Source organism: Ranitomeya variabilis, chromosome 4 (genome assembly GCF_051348905.1).
Source record: "Ranitomeya variabilis isolate aRanVar5 chromosome 4, aRanVar5.hap1, whole genome shotgun sequence".
Taxonomy (NCBI): domain Eukaryota; kingdom Metazoa; phylum Chordata; class Amphibia; order Anura; family Dendrobatidae; genus Ranitomeya; species Ranitomeya variabilis.
In genome coordinates this window covers 687,122,213-687,140,772 of record NC_135235.1, presented here as the reverse complement: position 1 = coordinate 687,140,772, position 18,560 = coordinate 687,122,213, and the positions used below count along the sequence as shown (strand labels likewise).

The 18,560-nt window shown below is 46.2% G+C and overlaps 1 protein-coding gene across 3 annotated transcripts in view; it reads right to left on the bottom strand.

Annotated features, from left to right (window-relative positions):
- The window catches only part of LOC143767656 (uncharacterized), a 71,645-nt gene that overhangs the window by 36,976 nt on the left and 16,109 nt on the right, over window positions 1–18,560 (bottom strand). Inside the window, exon 1 of one of the 3 annotated variants that reach the window (XM_077256115.1) lies at window positions 10,883–11,126. The exons of the other annotated variants lie outside the window; for them this stretch is intronic. The gene's annotated coding sequence lies outside the window, so the exon portion shown is untranslated. Of the gene's footprint in view, window positions 1–10,882; window positions 11,127–18,560 lie in introns of those variants that run through there. 3 annotated transcript variants of the gene reach the window in all.

Here is an 18,560-nt window from a genome sequence, read left to right as displayed (position 1 = left end):
ATGGCGTTAAGACCCCTGTAGTCTATACATGGACGCAGTTCCCCATTCTTCTGCACGAAGAAGAACCCAGCCCCAGTAGGTGACACTGACTTCCTGATTAACCCTCTTGCCAGATTCTCTAGAATGTACTGAGACATTGCCTCCATCTCCGGGAGAGATAACGAATAAACTCGACCCCGGGGAGGCTCAGCACCAGGCAAGAGATCAATAGGAAAGTCATAGGGGCGATGGGGCGGAATGGTCTCTGCCGCCTTTTTGGAGAACACGTCTGCATAAGACCAATATTGCTTGGGGAGAGAGGATAGATCTGTGGGTACCTCTGTGGTCGCAACCTGAACGCACTCCCTCTGACACCTACCCCCACAAGATTCACCCCATCCCAGAATTCTGCCTGAGGACCACTCGATATGAGGAGAGTGGTACTGTAGCCAAAGTATCCCCAACAGGACCTCATCAATTCCCTCAGGAATGACGAGCAGAGATATAATCTCCTGATGGGATGGCGACATGGACAGAGTAAGAGGGATGGTCTGGTGTGTTATCTGTGAGGGCAGTGTCGACCCATTCACCACTCGTACCGTTACTGGTTGAGCTAGCATAACCAGCGGTATTGCGTGACGTTGGGTGAAGGCAGACGACATAAAATTGCCCTCTGCCCCAAAATCCACGCAGAGCTCTACCGAGTGGGAGGTTGAGCCTATAATAATTGTCCCCTTAAAGGACAATTTGGAGGCAAACGTCTAGTGTACCTCCACCTACTACCACTAGACCCGGACGTTTCCTCGACCGCTGGGGACATCTGGTGGCAAGATGTCCTGACTGCTGGCAAACATGACAGACCTTGAGTGCACAAGCGGTCTGGGACTTAGATCCCGCTCGTGACACTTCCATGGCCTCATGTGACTCAGTAACCAGGACCGGAGATTCCAGAGGTTTGGCGAAGGTGGGAGCCAGCCGAAACCTCTGCCTACACTGGGATTGCTCTAACCTCTGCTCGTTAAAATGGAGGTCAATTCGAGTGGACAGTTATTAACTCCTCCAGTGTGGCAGGAATCTCCCTAGTGGCCAGAGCATCCTTAACGTGATCAGCCAGGCCCCTCCAAAATATGGGGATAAGGGCTTTATCCGACGACTCCAGCTTAGAAGCTAAAGTGCGAAAGCGGACTGCAAAATGGCTGACCAAGGACTCACCCTGAGTTAATGCCAGCAGTTGGAGCGCCGTGTCATGGGTGACTTGAGGTCCTAAAAAGACCTGTTTCAGAGTGCTCAGGAACAGCGGAGCACTCTGAACCACATGATCGCCACGCTCCCACAGTGGCTTAGCCCATTCCAACGCCCTGTCTGACAAGAGAGACAGAATAAATCCCACCTTAGCCCGCTCAGTGGGAAAACATGCAGCCAGGAGCTCGAGGTGAATAGAGCACTGACTCACGAATCCCCTACAAGATTTGCTATCTCCAGAAAATATTTCTGGCAGTGGGAGGCGAGATAATGTCGGAACAGGGGTGGCAGTGGACAAGGTTGCTGCAGCCACGCTAGCAGCCTGTACAGCACCTGCGGTGACATCCACAGCTGAGGTCTCTCGAGAGAGCTGCCAACCTACCCTCCAGCTGCTGGATATACCGCAAGGATTGCTGAATGTCCGCCATTTACTAGCCAGACCTTGGCGCTAGTATTCTGTTAGGGCTAGCGGAACGCACCGAGTAAATAGAGATGTTTTTATTGATATTGGTGCGTTCGCAGCCCGGGGTCCACCGTGCAGGAGTACCTGCTGCTAGCAAACGGCAGCACTATATGGCGGTATGGACTAACTCAGTTAATTCACCGAGTAGCCGTGAAAGCAAAGCACTGTGCCCTGTTAGACTTCACAGAGGCACAGGCTAACTGCCCAAACAGAGAGCAGTCAGTGGTCACGCATGCACACAAAACTCCTCGCCGGAGGTGCCAGCATTCTAGGGGCTTATTTCAGCCAGGTCCCTGAATACATACAAACACAAACTCCTTGCCGGAGGTGCCAGCATTCTAGGGGCTTATTTCAGCTGTGTCCCTGAACACACTCTCACGTGACCACACTGGCGCAAAGCACATAAAGAACAATACTAGCACATGGCCGTGCGGCCATGCGAGCCTTAAATAGTTGCAGCACATACAGGACCTTCCTAGAAGGACCAATGAGAGGCTGCCACAGAGCGTGAGCACCTACAGGACCTTCCTGAAGGACCAATGGCCTTAGCTGCAGTATCTGATCATGTGACCCTCGATCTCCACTGAGAGATCTTACTCTGTGCATGCTAAGAACGAGAAAAGCAGGACTTAGTCCCAGAAGCATCTGCTCACCGCTGCCCAGCACTGACTTCAATGGCAGAAGCAGGAAAGGCAGCAGTAACTCTTTGTACAGAGTCAGACTGAGCGAGACTCTGGGACCGACGTCTCCGCTGAGCAGGCTCCACTGCGGCAGGAGAAGAATGGGAGATTGCAGCGGAGATGGCCCAAGATTCCCCCTGTGCAGAGGCGGGAACTCGACCTCTAACACACTGAAGGCATCAAAACTATGAATTAACACATGTGGAAAGAATTATATACTTAACAAAAAAGTGTGAAACAACTGAAATTATGTCTTATATTCTAGGTTCTTCAAAGTAGCAACTTACTGCTTTGCACACTCTTGGCATTCTCTGGATGGTAGTCACCAGAAAAGGTTTTCACTTCACAGGTGTGCCCAGTCAGGTTTAACCCCTTCCCGACATGCGCCATACTAGTACTGCTAGTACTAGTATTGTGGCACAATCGAGAGGTCTTACAGTGAGTACCGCGGCCATCGTGTGCGGCTGTCAGCTGTATCTGACAGCTGACACCCCACAGCAATGCCCACGATCGGCTCTAGCGCCGATCGTGGGCATTTAACCCCTCTGATGCCGCTGTGAGTAGTGACAGCACATAGAGGGGCATCGCGCAGGGACGGGGGCTCCCTGCGCTCTCCCACCGGAACAACGCAATGCGATCGCGTTGTTCCAGTGTTCTGGAAGGAGTCCCCGGATCCAAAATGGTCGCGGGGCTCCTTCCGGGTCCTTCACTGAGGTGGCTTGCCGGCGCCTGCTAAGAGCAGGCACCAGAAAGCCTCCTGCACTGCCTGTCAGATCGTGGGGTCACTTTTAGGGGGTTTCTACTGTTTAGGTACATCAGGGGCTCTGCAAACGCAACGTGAGCCCGCAGACCATTCCATCAAAGTCTGCATTCCAAAACAGCGCTCCTTCCCTTCCGAGTTCTGCCATGCGCCAAAACGGTGCTTCCCCCCCACATATGGGGTATCAGCGTACTCAAGACAAATTGGACAACTTTTGGAGTCCAATTTCTACTGTTACTGTTGGGAAAATGAAAATTTGGGGGCTAATATAACATTTTCATGGAAATTTTTTATTTTTTTATTTTCACGGCTCTGCGTTATAAACTTTAGCGAAACACTTGGGGGTTCAAAAGTCTCACAACACATCTAGAGAAGTTCCTTGGGGGGTCTAGTTTCAAATATGGGGTCACTTGTGGGAGTTTCTACTGTTTAGGTCTGCATTCCAAAACAGCGCTCCTTCCCTTCCGAGTTATGCCATGCGCCCAAACAGTGGCTCCCCCCCACATATGAGGTATCAGCGTACGCAGGACAAATTGGACAACAACCTTTGCGGTCCAATTTCTCCTGTTACCCTTGGCAAAATAAAAAATTGCAGGCTAAAAATAATTTTGTGGGAAAAAAAATGATTTTTTAATTTTCACGGCTCTACATTCTAAACTTTAGTGAAACAAATGGGGGTTCAAGGTGCTCACTACACATCTAGATAAGTTCCTTAGGGGGTCTTCTTTCCAAAATGGGGTCACTTGTGGGGGGTTTCCACTGTTTAGGCACATCAGGGGTTCTCCAAACGTGACATGGTGTCCCATCTCAATTCCAGCCAATTTTGCATTGAAAAGTCAAACGGCGCTCCTTCCCTTCCGAGCTCTGCCATGCGCCCAAACAGTGGTTTACCCCCATATATGGGGTATCAGCGTACTCAGGACAAATTTATCAACAACTTTTAGGGTCCAATTTGTCCTGTTACCCTTGGGAAAATAAAAAATTGGGGGCGAAAATATCATTTTTATGGAGGGGTTAAGTGGGATTTCTTGCCTTATCAATGGGGTTGGGACCATCAGTTGTGTTGAGCAGAAGTCTGGTGCATACACAGCTGATAGTCCTCCTGAATAGACTGTTAGAATTTGTATTATGGCAAAAAAAGCAGCTAAGTAAAGAAAAATGAGTGAGCATCATTACTTTAAGAAATGAAGGTCAGTCAGTCCGAAAAATTGGGAAAACTTTGAAAATGTCCCCAAGTGCAGTTGCAAAAACCATAACGCGCTACAAAGAAACTGGCTCACATGAGGACTGCCCCAGGAAAGGAAGACCAAGAGTCACCTCTGCTTCTGAGGATAAGTTTATCCGAGTCACCAGCCTCAGAAATTGCAGGTTAACAGCGGCTCAGATTAGAGACCAGGTCAATGCCACACAGAGTTCTAGCAGCAGACACATCTCTACAACAACTGTTAAGAGGAGACTTTGTGCAGCAGGCCTTCATGGTAAAATAGCTGCTAAGAAACCACTGCTAAGGACAGGCAACAAGCAGAAGAGACTTGCTTGGGCTAAAGAACACAAGGAATGGACATTAGACCAGTGGAAACCAGTGGAAATTTGTGCTTTGGTCTGATGAGTCCAAATTTGAGATCTTTGGTGCCAACCACCGTGTCTTTGTGCGATGCAGAAAAGGTGAACGGATGGACTCTACATGCCTGGTTCCCACTGTGAGGCATGAAGGAGGTGGTGTGATGGTGTGGGGGTACTTTGCTAGTGACACTTTTGGGGATTTATTCAAAATTGAAGGCATACTGAACCAGCATGGCTACCACAGCATCTTGCAGCGGCATGCTATTCCATCCGGTTTGCGTTTAGTTGGACCATCATTTATTTTACAACAGGACAATGACCCCAAACACACCTCCAGGCTGTGTAAGGGCTATTTGACCAAGAAGGAGAGTGATGGAGTGCTATGCCAGATTACCTGGCCTCCACAGTCACCAGACCTGTACCCAATCGAGATGGTTTTGGGTGAGCTGGATCGCAGAGTGAAGGCAAAAGGGCCTACAAGTGCTAAGCATCTCTGGGAACTCCTTCAAGATTGTTGGAAGACCATTCCAGGTGACTACTTCTTGAAGCTCATCAAGAGAATACCAAGAGTGTGCAAAGCAGTCATCAAAGCAATAGGTGGCTACTTTGAAGAACCTAGAATATAAGACATATTTTCAGCTGTTTTACACTTTTTTGTTACGTATATAATTCCACATGTGTTAATTCATAGTTTTGATGCCATCAGTGTGAATGTACAATTTTCATAGTCATGAAAATACAGAAAAATCTTTAAATGAGAGTGTGTGTCCAAACCTTTGGTCTGTACTGTATATATATATATATATATATATATATATATATATATATATATATATATATATATATATATATATATATATCTACTATATAATTGTCTAAGGGCACTTCCGTCTGTCCTTCTGTCTGTCTGTCGCGGTTATTCGCTCGCTGATTGGTCTCGGCAGCTGCCTGTCATGGCTGCCGCGACCAATCAGCGACGCGCACAGTCCGGAAGAAAATGGCCGCTCCTTACTCCCTGCACTCACAGCCCGGCGCCCGCATACACCCCTCCGCTCACCGCTCACACAGGGTTAATGCCGGCGGTAACGGACCGCGTTATGCCGCGGGTAACGCACTCCGTTACCGCCGCTATTAACCCTGTGTGACCACGTTTTTTACTATTGACGCAGCCTATGCAGCGCCAATAGTAAAAACATCTGTGCAAAAAAATTAAAAAAGATTACCGGTATATACTCACCTACGCCGCCTTTCCCGCTCCTCGCGATGCAACCGGCACGTTCCAGTGCCACGGATGGTCTGGCAGAAGGACCTGCCATGACGTCACGGTCATGTGACCGCGACGTCACCACAAGTCCTGCGCGCATGCGCGGAAAGGACCTGCCATGACGTCACGGTCATGTGACCGCTACACGGTCATGTGACCGCGACGTCATCACAGGTCCTGCGCTCAGACCAAAACTGGGACCGGAAGCTGCAGTGGACTATAAGGGGCCCTCGGAAAGGTGAGTATATGTTTATTTTTTATTTTTAAACCTGTGACAAACGTAGCTGGGCAATATACTACGTGGCTCTGTGCTCTATACTACGTCACTGGGCAATATACTATGTCGCTGGGCAATATACTACGTCGCTGGGCAATATACTACGTCGCTGGGCAATATACTACGGCACTGAGCAATATACTACGTAGCTGGGCAATATACTACGTCACTGAGCAATATACTACGTCACTCGGCAATATACTACGTAGCTGGGCAATATACTACAGCACTGAGCAATATACTACGTAGCTGGGCAATATACTAGGTGACTGGACAATATACTACGTGGCTCTGTGCTCTGTACTACGTCACTGGGCAATATACTACGGCACTGAGCAATATACTACGTCGCTGGGCAATATACTACGTCGCTGGGCAATATACTACGTAGCTGGGCAATATACTACGTGGCTGGACAATATACTACGTCACTGGGCAATATACTACGGCACTGAGCAATATACTACGTAGCTGGGCAATATACTACGTCACTGGGCAATATACTACGTGGGCTGGGCAATATACTATGTGGGCTGGGCAATATACTACGTGGGCTGGGCAATATACTACGTCACTGAGCAATATACTACGTAGCTGGGCAATATACTACGTCACTCGGCAATATACTACGTAGCTCGGCAATATACTAAGTCACTGGGCAATATACTATGTGACTTGCCAATATACTACGTGACTGGGCAATATACTACATAGCTGGGCAATATACTACATCACTGGGCAATATACTACGTAGCTGGGCAATATACTACGACACTGAGCAATATACTACGTAGCTGGGCAATATACTACGTAGCTGGGCAATATACTACGTGACTGGGCAATATACTACATGGACATGCATATTCTAGAATACCCGATGCGTTACAATCGGGCCACCATCTAGTATATATATATATATATATATATATATATATATATATACATATATACATATATATATATATATATATATATATATATATATATATATATATATATATATACACATTTCTCAAAAAAATAAAGAAAGCAGTTAAACAACAGAATATAGCTCCAAGTAAATCAAAGATCTGTGAAATCAAACTGTCCACTTAGGAAGCAACACGGTTTGAAAATAAATTTCACATATTGTTGTGCAAATGGAATAGACAACAGATTGAAATTATTGGCAATTATCATGACACACTCAATAAAGGAGTGGTTCTGCAGGTGGGGACCACAGACCACATCTCAGTACCAATGCTTTCTGGCTGATGTTTTGGTCACTTTTGAATGTTGGTTGTGCTTTCACATTCATGGTAGCATGAGATGGATGATACAACCCAAACAAGTGGCTCATGTAGTGCAGCCCATCCAGGATGGCACATGAATGCGAGCTGTGGCAAGAAGGTTTGCTGTGTCTGTCAGCGTAGTGTCCAGAGGCTGGAGGTGCTACCAGGAGACAGGCCAGTACACCAGGAGACTTGGAGGGGGCCGTAGGAGGGCAACAACCCAGCAGCAGGACCGCTACCTATGCTTTTGTGCAAGGAGGAACAGGAGCAGCACTGCCAGAGGCCTGCAAAATGACCTCCAGCAGGCCACAAATGTGCATATGTCTGCACAAATGGTTAGAAACTGACTACATGAGGATGGTCTGAGTGCCCGACATCCACAAATGGGGGTTGTGCACACCGCCCAACAACGTGCAGGACGCTTGGCATTTGCCACGGAACACCAGGATTGGCAAATTCGCCACTGTCGCCCTGTGCTCTTCACAGATGAAAGCAGGTTCACACTGAGCACATGTGACAGATGTGGAGACGCCATGAAGATCAATCTGCTGCCAACAACATCCTTCAGCATGATCGGTTTGGCAGTGGGTCAGAAATGGTGTGGGGTGGCATTTCTTTGGAGCACAACCATTCATGTGATCGCCAGAGGTAGCCTGACTGCCATTAGGTACCTAATTAGGGATCCTCAGACCCCTTGTGAGACCATATGCTGGTGAGGTTGGCCCTGGGTTCCTCCTAATGCAGGACAATGCCAGACCTCATGTGGCTGGAGTGTGTCAGCAGTTCCTGCAAGATGAAGCCATTGAAGCTATTGACTGGCCCGCCCGTTCCCCAGACGTGAATCTGATTGAACACATAAGGGATATCATGTCTCGCACCATCCACCAACGTCATGTTGCACCACAGACTGTCCAGGAGTTGGGGATGCTGTAGTCCAGGTCTGGGAGGAGATCCCTCAGGAGACAATCCGACGCCTCATCAGGAGTATGCCCATGCATTTTAGGGAGATCATACAGGCATGTGGAGGCCACACACGCTACTGAGCATCATTTCCTTATCTTGAGACATTTCCGCTGAAGTTGGATCAGCCTGTAACTTCATTTTCCACTTTGATTTTGAGCATCATTCCAACTCCAGACCTCTGTGGGATATTAGTTGTGATTTACGTTGATCATTTTTAGGTTTTATTGTTCTCAACACATTCCACTATGTAATGAATACAGATTTAAACTGGAATATTTAATTCAGTGATATCTAGGATGTGGGATTTTATCGTTCCCTTTATTTTTTTGAGCATTGTATACGTCTATACCAGGGGCAATTAATTTTGCCATGGGGCCGCATGAGAAATTGGGATGGTTTTAGAAGGCCGGACTAATATAATTACTGTATTTTTCGGACTATAAGACGCACCCCAAATTTGGGGTGAAATTTGCAGAAAAAAATATTTTTTATAAGATGGGGGTCCGTCTTATTGGCCGAATTTACAGTATCTTAGGCTACTTTCACACTAGCGTCATGCACTGCACGTCGCTATGCGACGTTGCAGCGCACCGACGCATAGTGTGGAAGCGCCACACAACGGGGGCAGCGAATGCTGTTTTACATCGCATCCACTGCCCCATTGTGAGGTGCGGGGAGGCGGGGCGGAGTTCGCGACGCTCACGACGCACAAAAAAACATTACATGTAACTTTTTCTGTGACGACGGTTGCGACGTGTCGCACTGCGTCGCTAATTCAAGTCTATGGAGAAAAAACGCATCCTGCAAGCAACTTTGCAGGATGCGTTTTTTCTACAGAACGACGCATAGCGATGTGCAGTGCACGATGCTAGTGTGAAAGAAGCCTTACCTGAGGGCTGGCGGTGGCAGAGCAGGGTCACAGGAGGCATGGTGTGGGCAAAAGTGGGGTGATGCGGTGTGGCGTGCACCTGAGCAGGGTCCCTTCCTGCTTAGGTGGGCTACGCCACGGCCTGGTGTCCATGGCGGGGTTGCAGCAGTGGTGTGGCGATGGCAGAGGTGCGGTATGGCGTGCGCAGGGTCCCTTCCACCGGTGAGGTGACGCAGCGGCCCGGAATGCAATGTGAGCAGCAGAGCCAGTTTGAATATCGGTGGCGGTGGCCATCTTCCCGAGGCCGCGTGTGCGCAGATGGAGTGCTCTGCTTCGCGGGGCTTCAGGAAAATGGCCGCGGGAGGCCGCGCGTGCGCAGATGGAGATCGCGGCGGCCATTTTCCTGAAGCTGAGATCTAAATCTGCAAATTCGGCTTCAGGAATATAGCTGCCGCGATGTCCATCTGTGCACGTGCGGCCTCCCGCGGCAATTTTCCTGAAGCCCCGTGAAGCACAGCACTCCATCGGCCTCGGGAAGATTGCCGCCACCAACGATAAACAGGTGATCAACCCGGCTCTGCCTCTTGTGACTGGTGGGATAATGCTACCTCCGGTCACAAGAATGATTGACACAGCCGGGAGCCAATGGCTCCTGATGCTGTGTCAATCACATCCTGACCCTGGACGCTGGAGGAACTGTATGCGCTGCAAGCGCATACAGTTCCGACAGCGTGTGGATGAGCTTGGGGCTGGCGGCTGGCCGAGCGGTGCCGGGGGCAGCTGTCAGAAGTGACAGATAGCTGGCGGGCCGTTTAAAATCATCAGGCGTGCCGGATGCGGCCGCATCTTGCCCAGGTCTGGTCTATACTATGTGTAGATATTTATTTTATCTATTTTATTCTAACATGTCAATGTAATTCTACATTACACAGCGCTGAATTGTAAGCTTTTCTATAGGACACCGGTGCTTATTTTTCGCAAGTCACACTGATGGTCCGTGTGGTGTGAGTTTTTCTCGCACCCATAGACTTTCATTGGCGAGTCTCGGACGATATACGATGCAAATCACAGCAGGCTGTGATTTCTCTCACACGTATAATACGGCCGAGAAAACAACGGATGATGAGAGATGCCCCATAGATTAACATTGGTCCGAGTGCTACGTGATTTTTTCTCGCATAGCACTCATCCCTATTCCTCTCTAGTGTGACTCAGGCCTAACACGTTTCCTTGGTTCTCTTCTTTCATAGTTGGGTCTTTTGTATCTATCAGCGGAAAAGGAACAAAACCATTGTGATTCTTATAAGGAGGCAACACAAAACCCCCTAAATATAACATTTTATAACAACCCCACAATTTGTGACTCTTCAGGGTAAATCGCTCTCTCACCATTGGATTAGAGCTGATACTATGAAGCTAAAGTGACTAAACAGACTTTCTGTCACCTCCATAAAGGGGCACTTTTCCGTGTTTGTCAGAACTGTCCGAGGACTATTAGAGGTGATAGTTTTCCCCAATTAGAAGGGACACCTGTGGATATTGGGGTCTTTACCTGCTACAATTCTGATTTACTAGGTAAAGTGCTGGAATCATTTTCTCCCAAAGGGTTAAATGACATCTGTAACTTCAGTGTCTTTCTATGAAGCTTCTTCTCTGAACTTTCTTCCTCTGTTTTCTGCCGTATTTCTATTACTCTCCGGAATCAGGAATGTATTAAGTCCTATAGAAACTGCGGAGAAAGAATAATTTCTAATTCTGTGTTTCCAGGATTCTTCTTGTGAGAATTGGCTGCGATATCCGCTGTGCAATATATTTCTAGTATTAAACGGAACCTGTCATCAGATTTGGCTAATACGAGTTACGGCCACCGCCTTTCAGGGCTTATTTACGACATTCTATAATGCTGTATATAAGCCCCCGATCCGACCTGCAAGAGAAGAAAAATAACTTTTATTATAGTCACCTGCGGGGCGGTCTGGTCTGAGGAATGTCGCAGGTCTTGGTCCGGCACCTCCCATCTTCTTGCGATGCCGCCCTCCTGCTTGCTTCATGGATCCAGGGCATCACGCTCCTGCACAGGCGCCAGGAAAAGTTAGAGAGGCCCAGCACCTGCGCATAGAAGTTCTTTGCTCAGCCCTCATCAGGGCAGATAAGTATGTCTGCGTGTGAGCGTGATTCCGGGGAGCCAAGAAGCAAGCAGGAGTGCGCCCCGCAGGTGACTATAATAAAAGCTATTTTTCTTCTCTTGCAGGTCGGATCGAGGGCTTATCTACAGCACTATAGAATGCTGTGAATAAGCCCTGAAAGGTGGTGGCAATAACTCGTATAGGCCAAAGCTGGTGACAGGTTTGCTGTAATAACTAATAATCCTGTCACTATGGACGTGTGGTGGTTGTTTGTTTCTTTCCTTATTTTATTGTTTCATTTATTTTCTTTATGTCACGTACAGTGGGTACAGAAGGTATTCAGACCCCTTGAAATTATTCACTATTTCATTGCAGCCATTTGGTAAATTCAAAAAAGTTTCTATTTTTCTCATTAATGTACACTCTGCACCCAATCTTGACTGAAAAAAAAAGAAATGTAGAAATTTTTGCAAATTTATTAACCCCTTAAGCCCCTAGGGTGGTTTGCACGTTAATGACCGGGCCAATTTTTACAATTCTGACCACTGTCCTTTTATGAGGTTATAACTCTGGGACGCTTCAACGGATCTTGGCAATTCTGACATTGTTTTCTCATGACATATTGGGCTTCATGATAGTGGTAAAATTTCTTCGATATAACTTGCGTTTATTTGTGAAAAAAACGGAAATTTGGCAAAAATTTTGCAACTTTCCAACTTTTAATATTTATGCCCTTAAATCACAGAGATATGACACACAAAATAATTAATAAGTAACATTTCCCACATGTCTACTTTACATCAGCACAATTTTGGAACAAAATTTTTTTTTGCTAGGGAGTTAAGGGTTAAAATTTGACCAGCAATTTCTCTTTTTTACAACACCAATATTTTTTAGGGACAACATCACATTTGAAGTCATTTTGAGGGGTCTATATGATAGAAAATAACCAAGTGTGACACCATTCTAAAAACTGCACCCCTCAGGGTGCTCAAAACCACATTCAAAAAGTTTATAAACCTTTCAGGTGTTTTACAGAAATTTTTGGAATGTTTCACGAAAAATGAACATTTAACTTTTTTTCACAAAAAATTTACTTCAGCTCCAATTTGTTTTATTTTACCAAGGGTAACAGGAGAAAATGGACACCAATATTTGTTGTACAATTTGCCCTGAGTACGCTGATACCCCATATGTGGGGGTAAACCACTGTTTGGGTGCATGGCAGAGCTCGAAACGGAAGGAGCGCCGTTTGACTTTTCAATGCAAAATTGACTGGAATTGAGATGGGACGCCATGTTGTCTTTGGAGAGCCCCTGATGTGCCTAAACATTGAAACCCCCCACAAGTGACACCATTTTGGAAAGTAGACCCCCTAATTATCTAGGTGTGTGGTGAGCACTTTAACCCACCAAGTGCTTCACAGAAGTTTATAATGCAGAGCCGTCAAAATAAAAAAAATCACATTTTTTTCACAAATATGATGTTTTTGCCCCCAATTTTTTATTTTCCCCAGGGTAAGAGAAGAAATTGGACCCCACAAGTTGTTGTGCCATTTGTTCTGAGTACGCAGATACCCCATATGTGGGGGTAAACCACTGTTTGGGCGCATGGCAGAGCTCGGAAGGGAAGGAGCGCCGTTTGACTTTTCAATGCAAAATTGACAGGAACTGAGATGGGACACCATGTCACGTTTGGAGAGCCCCTGATGTGCCTAAACATTGAAACCCACCACAAGTGACACCATTTTGGAAAGTAGACCCCCTAAGGAACTTATCTAGATGTGTTTTGACAGCTTTGAACCCCCAAGTGTTTCACTACATTTTATAACGCAGAGCCGTGAAAATAAAAATTCTTTTTTTTTTTTCACAAAAATTTTTTTTTAGCCCCCAGTTTTGTATTTTCCCTAGGGTAACATGAGAAATTCGACCCCAAAAGTTGTTGTCCAATTTGTCCTGAGTATGCAGATACCCCATATGTAGGGGGGAACCACCGTTTGGGCGCATGGCAGAGCTCGGAAGGGAAGGAGCACCTTTTGGAATGCAGACTTAGATGGATTGGTCTGCAGGCGTCACGTTGCATTTGCAGAGCCCCTGATGCACCTAAACAGTAGAAATCCCCCACAAATGACCCCATATTGGAAACTATAGACCCCACAAGGAACTTATCTAGATGTGTTGTGAAAACTTTGAACCCCCAAGTGTTTGACTACAATTTATAACGCAGAGTCGTGAAAATAAAAATTAAGTTTTTTCCCACATAAATGTTTTTTTAGCCCCCCAAATTTTTATTTTCTTAAGGGTAACAAGAGAAATTGGCCCCCAAGAGTTATTGTCCAATTTGTCCTGAGTATGCCGATACCCATATGTTGGGGTAAACCCCTGTTTTGGCACACGGGAGAGCTAGGACGGTAAGGAGCATTGTTTTACTTTTTCAATGCAGAATTGGCTGGAATTGAGATCGGACGCCATGTCTCGTTTGGAGAGCCCTGATGTGCCTAAACAGTGGAAACTGTTGTGAATTCCGTTCTCCGACTCCCTCCTGTGGTCGTGAATGGTACTTCGGTGAGTTCCGTCCTTGGACTCCCTCTGGTGGCCTTGAGTGGAACTGCTGGTCCTTGAGGTTGGCTTGCTCAGCTGGCCTCGTTTATTGCTATGCTGGCTTCTCTATTTAACTCCACTCAGATCGTGTTATGACCCCAATGGCGAGGGTCTCAGAGGAACGTGGAAGTCTGCAGAATACAAAAATCCAGCTCATAGGGCAGTGGTAACTGGGTTGACCATATATCTACTCCTAACGCCAACACTAGAAGTAGCCGGGGATCATTCCTACGTTGATTCTAGATGACACGCGCCAGCCGGAGAATCTAGCTACCCCTAGTAGAGGAAAACAAAGACCTTTCTTGCCTCCAGAGAAGGGGACCCCAAAGCTGGATAGAAGCCCCCCACAAATAATGACGGTGAGGTAAGAGGAAATGACAAACACAGAAATGAATCAGGTTTAGCACAGAGAGGCCCGCTTACTGATAGCAGAATAAAGAAAGGTAACTTATATGGTCAACAAAAACCCTATCAAAATCCACACTGGAAATTCAAGAACCCCCGAACCGTCTAACGGTCCGGGGGGAGAACACCAGCCCCCCTAGAGCTTCCAGCAAAGGTCAGGATATAGATTTGGAACAAGCTGGACAAAAATACAAAACCAAAACAAATAGCAAAAAGCAAAAGGCAGACTTAGCTGATATAACTGGAACCAGGATCAGTAGACAAGAGCACAGCAGACTAGCTCTGATAACTACGTTGCCAGGCATTGAACTGAAGGTCCAGGGAGCTTATATAGCAACACAACACCCCTAACTAACGACCCAGGTGCGGATAAAAGGAATGACAGAAAAACCAGAGTCAAAAAACTAGTAACCACTAGAGGGAGCAAAAAGCAAATTCACAACAGATCGTTACTTCATGCCAGCTGTCAATGTCCCAGTACTGGTTCAGATCTCTCTTGGATCTTTCTGATGACCTGTCTACTCCAGCAGAAGCTAAGTCCCTGCTAGTTCATTTGTTGTTCATTGCGTACTGAATATATTTCTTAGTACTTGCTAAGTTCTAGTCCAGCTTGCTATCATGATATTGCCTTGCTAGCTGGAAGCTCTGGGGTGCAGAGTGGCACCTCCACACCGTGAGTCGGTGCGGGGGTCTTTTTGCACACTCTGTGTGTTTTTTTGTAGTTTTTTGTACTGACCGCATAGATCCCTTTTCTATCCTCTGTCTATTTAGTGAAGACTGGCCTCCTTTGCTAAAACCTGTTTCATTCCTGTGTTTGTGACTTTCCTCTTAACTCACAGTCCATATTTGTGGGGGGCTGCCTTTTCCTTTGGGGAATTTCTCTGAGGCAAGGTAAGGCTTTATTTCCTATCTTTAGGGGTAGTTAGCTCTTAGGCTGTGAAGAGGCGTCTAGGGAGAGTTAGGTACGCTCCACGGCTATTTCTAGTGTGTGTGATAGGATTAGGGTTTGCGGTCAGCAGAGCTCCCACTTCCCAGAGCTTGTCCTGTCTTCTAGTCTAACCATCAGGTCATTCCAGGTGCTCCTAACCACCAGGTCCATAACAGGAAACCCCCAATTCTAACTGAAACCCTATCCCAAACACACCCCTAACCCTAATCCCAACCATAACCCTAACCACACCCCTAGCCCTGACACACCCCTAACCCTAATCCCAACCGTAAATGTAATCCAAACCCTAACCCTAACTTTAGCCCAACCCTAACCCAAATTTTAGCCCCAACCCTAACTCTAATTTTATCCCCAACCCTAACCCTAACTTTAGCCCCAGTCCTAACCCTAACTTTAGCCCCAGCCCTAACTGTAGCCCTAACCCCACCCCTAACCCCAACCATAGCCCCAACCATAGCCCTAACCCTAGCCCTAACCCTAGCCCTAATGGGAAAATGGAAATAAATACATTTTTTTAATTGTTTATTTTTCCCTAACTAAGGGGGTGATGAAGGGGGGTTGATTTACTTTTATAGCGGGTTTTTTAGCTGATTTTTATGATTGACAGCTGTCACACACTAAAAGACGCTTTTTATTGCAAAAAATTTCCCTTCTGCTTTCAAACATGCCACAATCACGCCTACCTTTCTGGCCCAGATGTCACCTCTCTGCTGTCCAGAATCCCGGAGTGTCTATCAGCCATATCCTCCTTCCTCTCCTCTCGCTTCCTCAAACTCAATGTGGCCAAATCTGAACTCATCATCTTTCCTCCATCTCATAGATCTTCCATACCTGACTTATCTATCGCAATTAACGACATCACAATTTCCCCGTACCGGAAGTCAGCTGCCTCAGAGTAACCCTTGACTCTGCCCTGTTCTTCAAACTGCACGGCCAAGCTCTTTCCACCTCCTGTCGCCTCCAGCTCAAAAAACATCTCCAGAATCCATCCTTTCCTCAACCGTCAATCTACTAAAATGTTTGTGCATGCCCTCATCATCTCCCACCTTGACTACTGCAACATCCTTTTCTGTGGCCTCCCTGCTAACACTCTTGCACCTCTCCCTGCACTGTAACCTCCCCACATCGGCAATGTGCCAATAAAGGGATTTTAATAAAATTAGTTTTTACCCTGTTGACACAACACACTTTTATAATCTCCACACATCTTACACATAACACCACATTATAAATTCACACACTAGTAAAACCAAAAGAATTATAATCATTACTATAAAACTATGCCTCTAGATAAAAAAATCCTTGATGGGTGTAGCTTACAAAATGGGGTCACATATGGAGTATTGACACTCTTTCGGCACATCAGGGGCTCTTCAAGCGCAACATGACGCCCGCAGACCATTCCCTCAGTCTGAATTCCAAAACAATATACCTTCCTTTCCGAGCATCCAAACAGTGGTTTTCACCCACATATAGGGTATTGGCGTACTCAGGAGAAATTGCACAACAACTTTTGTGATCCACTTTTTCTTTTTATTCTTGTGAAAATAAAAAAAATCGTGCTAAAATATCATTTTTGTGGCTAAAAAGTTAAATGTTCATTTTTTCCTTCCACGTTTCTTCGGTTCCTGTGAAGCACCTGAAGGATTAATAAACTTCTTGAGTGGGTTTTTGAGCACTTTGAGGGATGCAGTTTTTACAGTGGTGTCACTTTTGGGTATTTTCTGTCAGATAGGCCCCTCAAAGTCACCTCAAATGTGATGTGGTCCTTAAAAAATTGTTTTGTAAATATGTTGTAAAAATGATAAATCGATGGTCAACTTTTAACCCTTATAACCAAAAAATAAATATGTTTCCAACATTGTGCTGATGTAAAGTAGACATGTGGAAAATGTTATTTATTAACTATTTTGTGTGATATATCTCTCTTATTTAAGGGCACAAGAATTCAAAGTTCGAAAATTACAAAGTTTTCAAACTTTTCGACACATTTCCAATTTTTTCACAAATAAACATCATATTGAAGAAATTTTAGGACTATCATGAAGTACAATATGACATGAAGAAAACAATGTCATAATCACCAGGATCCATTTAAGCATCCAGCGTTATCACCTCACAAAGTGACAGTGGTGAAAAATGAAAAAATTGAAGTGGTCAGGAAAGTGAAAACTGGCTTTGGGCTGAAGGGGTTAAATACACCCTATAGCGCCACATGAAAGACACTAAAGGATACAACTTTATAATACTTAGGGGGCTGACAATAATCTAAGCGCTCCCTCCTATAACAACTCTCCCTGAGCTGCTTCCTGAGGACGGTGTGCCGAGCATCGCGTCACTGGGTCTTTTATAAACCCGATAACGTGATGAGGCCGGACAGTCACAGTAATGCCAGTACCCAACATGGCTACAGCATCACCGTGTATGGCGGGCAATCCCCGCATGTTTATTGGCTGGGAACTCGAGCACGGCGCTCCATCACCTGCGATACTCCAGTAACAAGCTTGTCCGAGCTCCCGCTGCCGGATCGAGTAGTGGAGAGCGGCTCCCTCATCACTAGTATCTGGCCCAGTGCCAGCAAGGGGCCCCCCATCATCACAAGTTCAGCTCTATCGGCTAGATGCCGATACAGCTGACAACACTGATGAGAGAAAGAGCATTACCCTTCCTCTCCCATTATACCCCTGTCAGCATCTGACTCCACCAATGCCGACACTGACAGGTGGTCGCGATTACGTCATTACCTGGTGCCCGCTGTCTGGAGATGTGCGGGCACTCAGAGCAGTGGAGGAACCAGGAAGAAAGGTGAGTATTGGATTTATTTTTTTATGGGGCTTAATTATGCTATATAGGCTGCATTATATGAAGAGCTGCATTATGCTATAGAGGTTGCCTATGGGGTGCATTATATGAAGGGTTGCATTATGCTATAGAGGTTGCCTATGGGGGTGCATTATATGAAGGGCTGCATTATGCTATAGAGGCTGCCTATGGAGGTGCATTATATGAAGGGCTGCATTATGCTATAGAGGTTGCCTATGGGGTTGCATTATATGAAGGGCTGCATTATGCTATATAGGTTGCATATGGGGGTGCATTTTATGAAGAGCTGCATTATACTATAGAGGCTGCCTATGGGGGTGCATTATA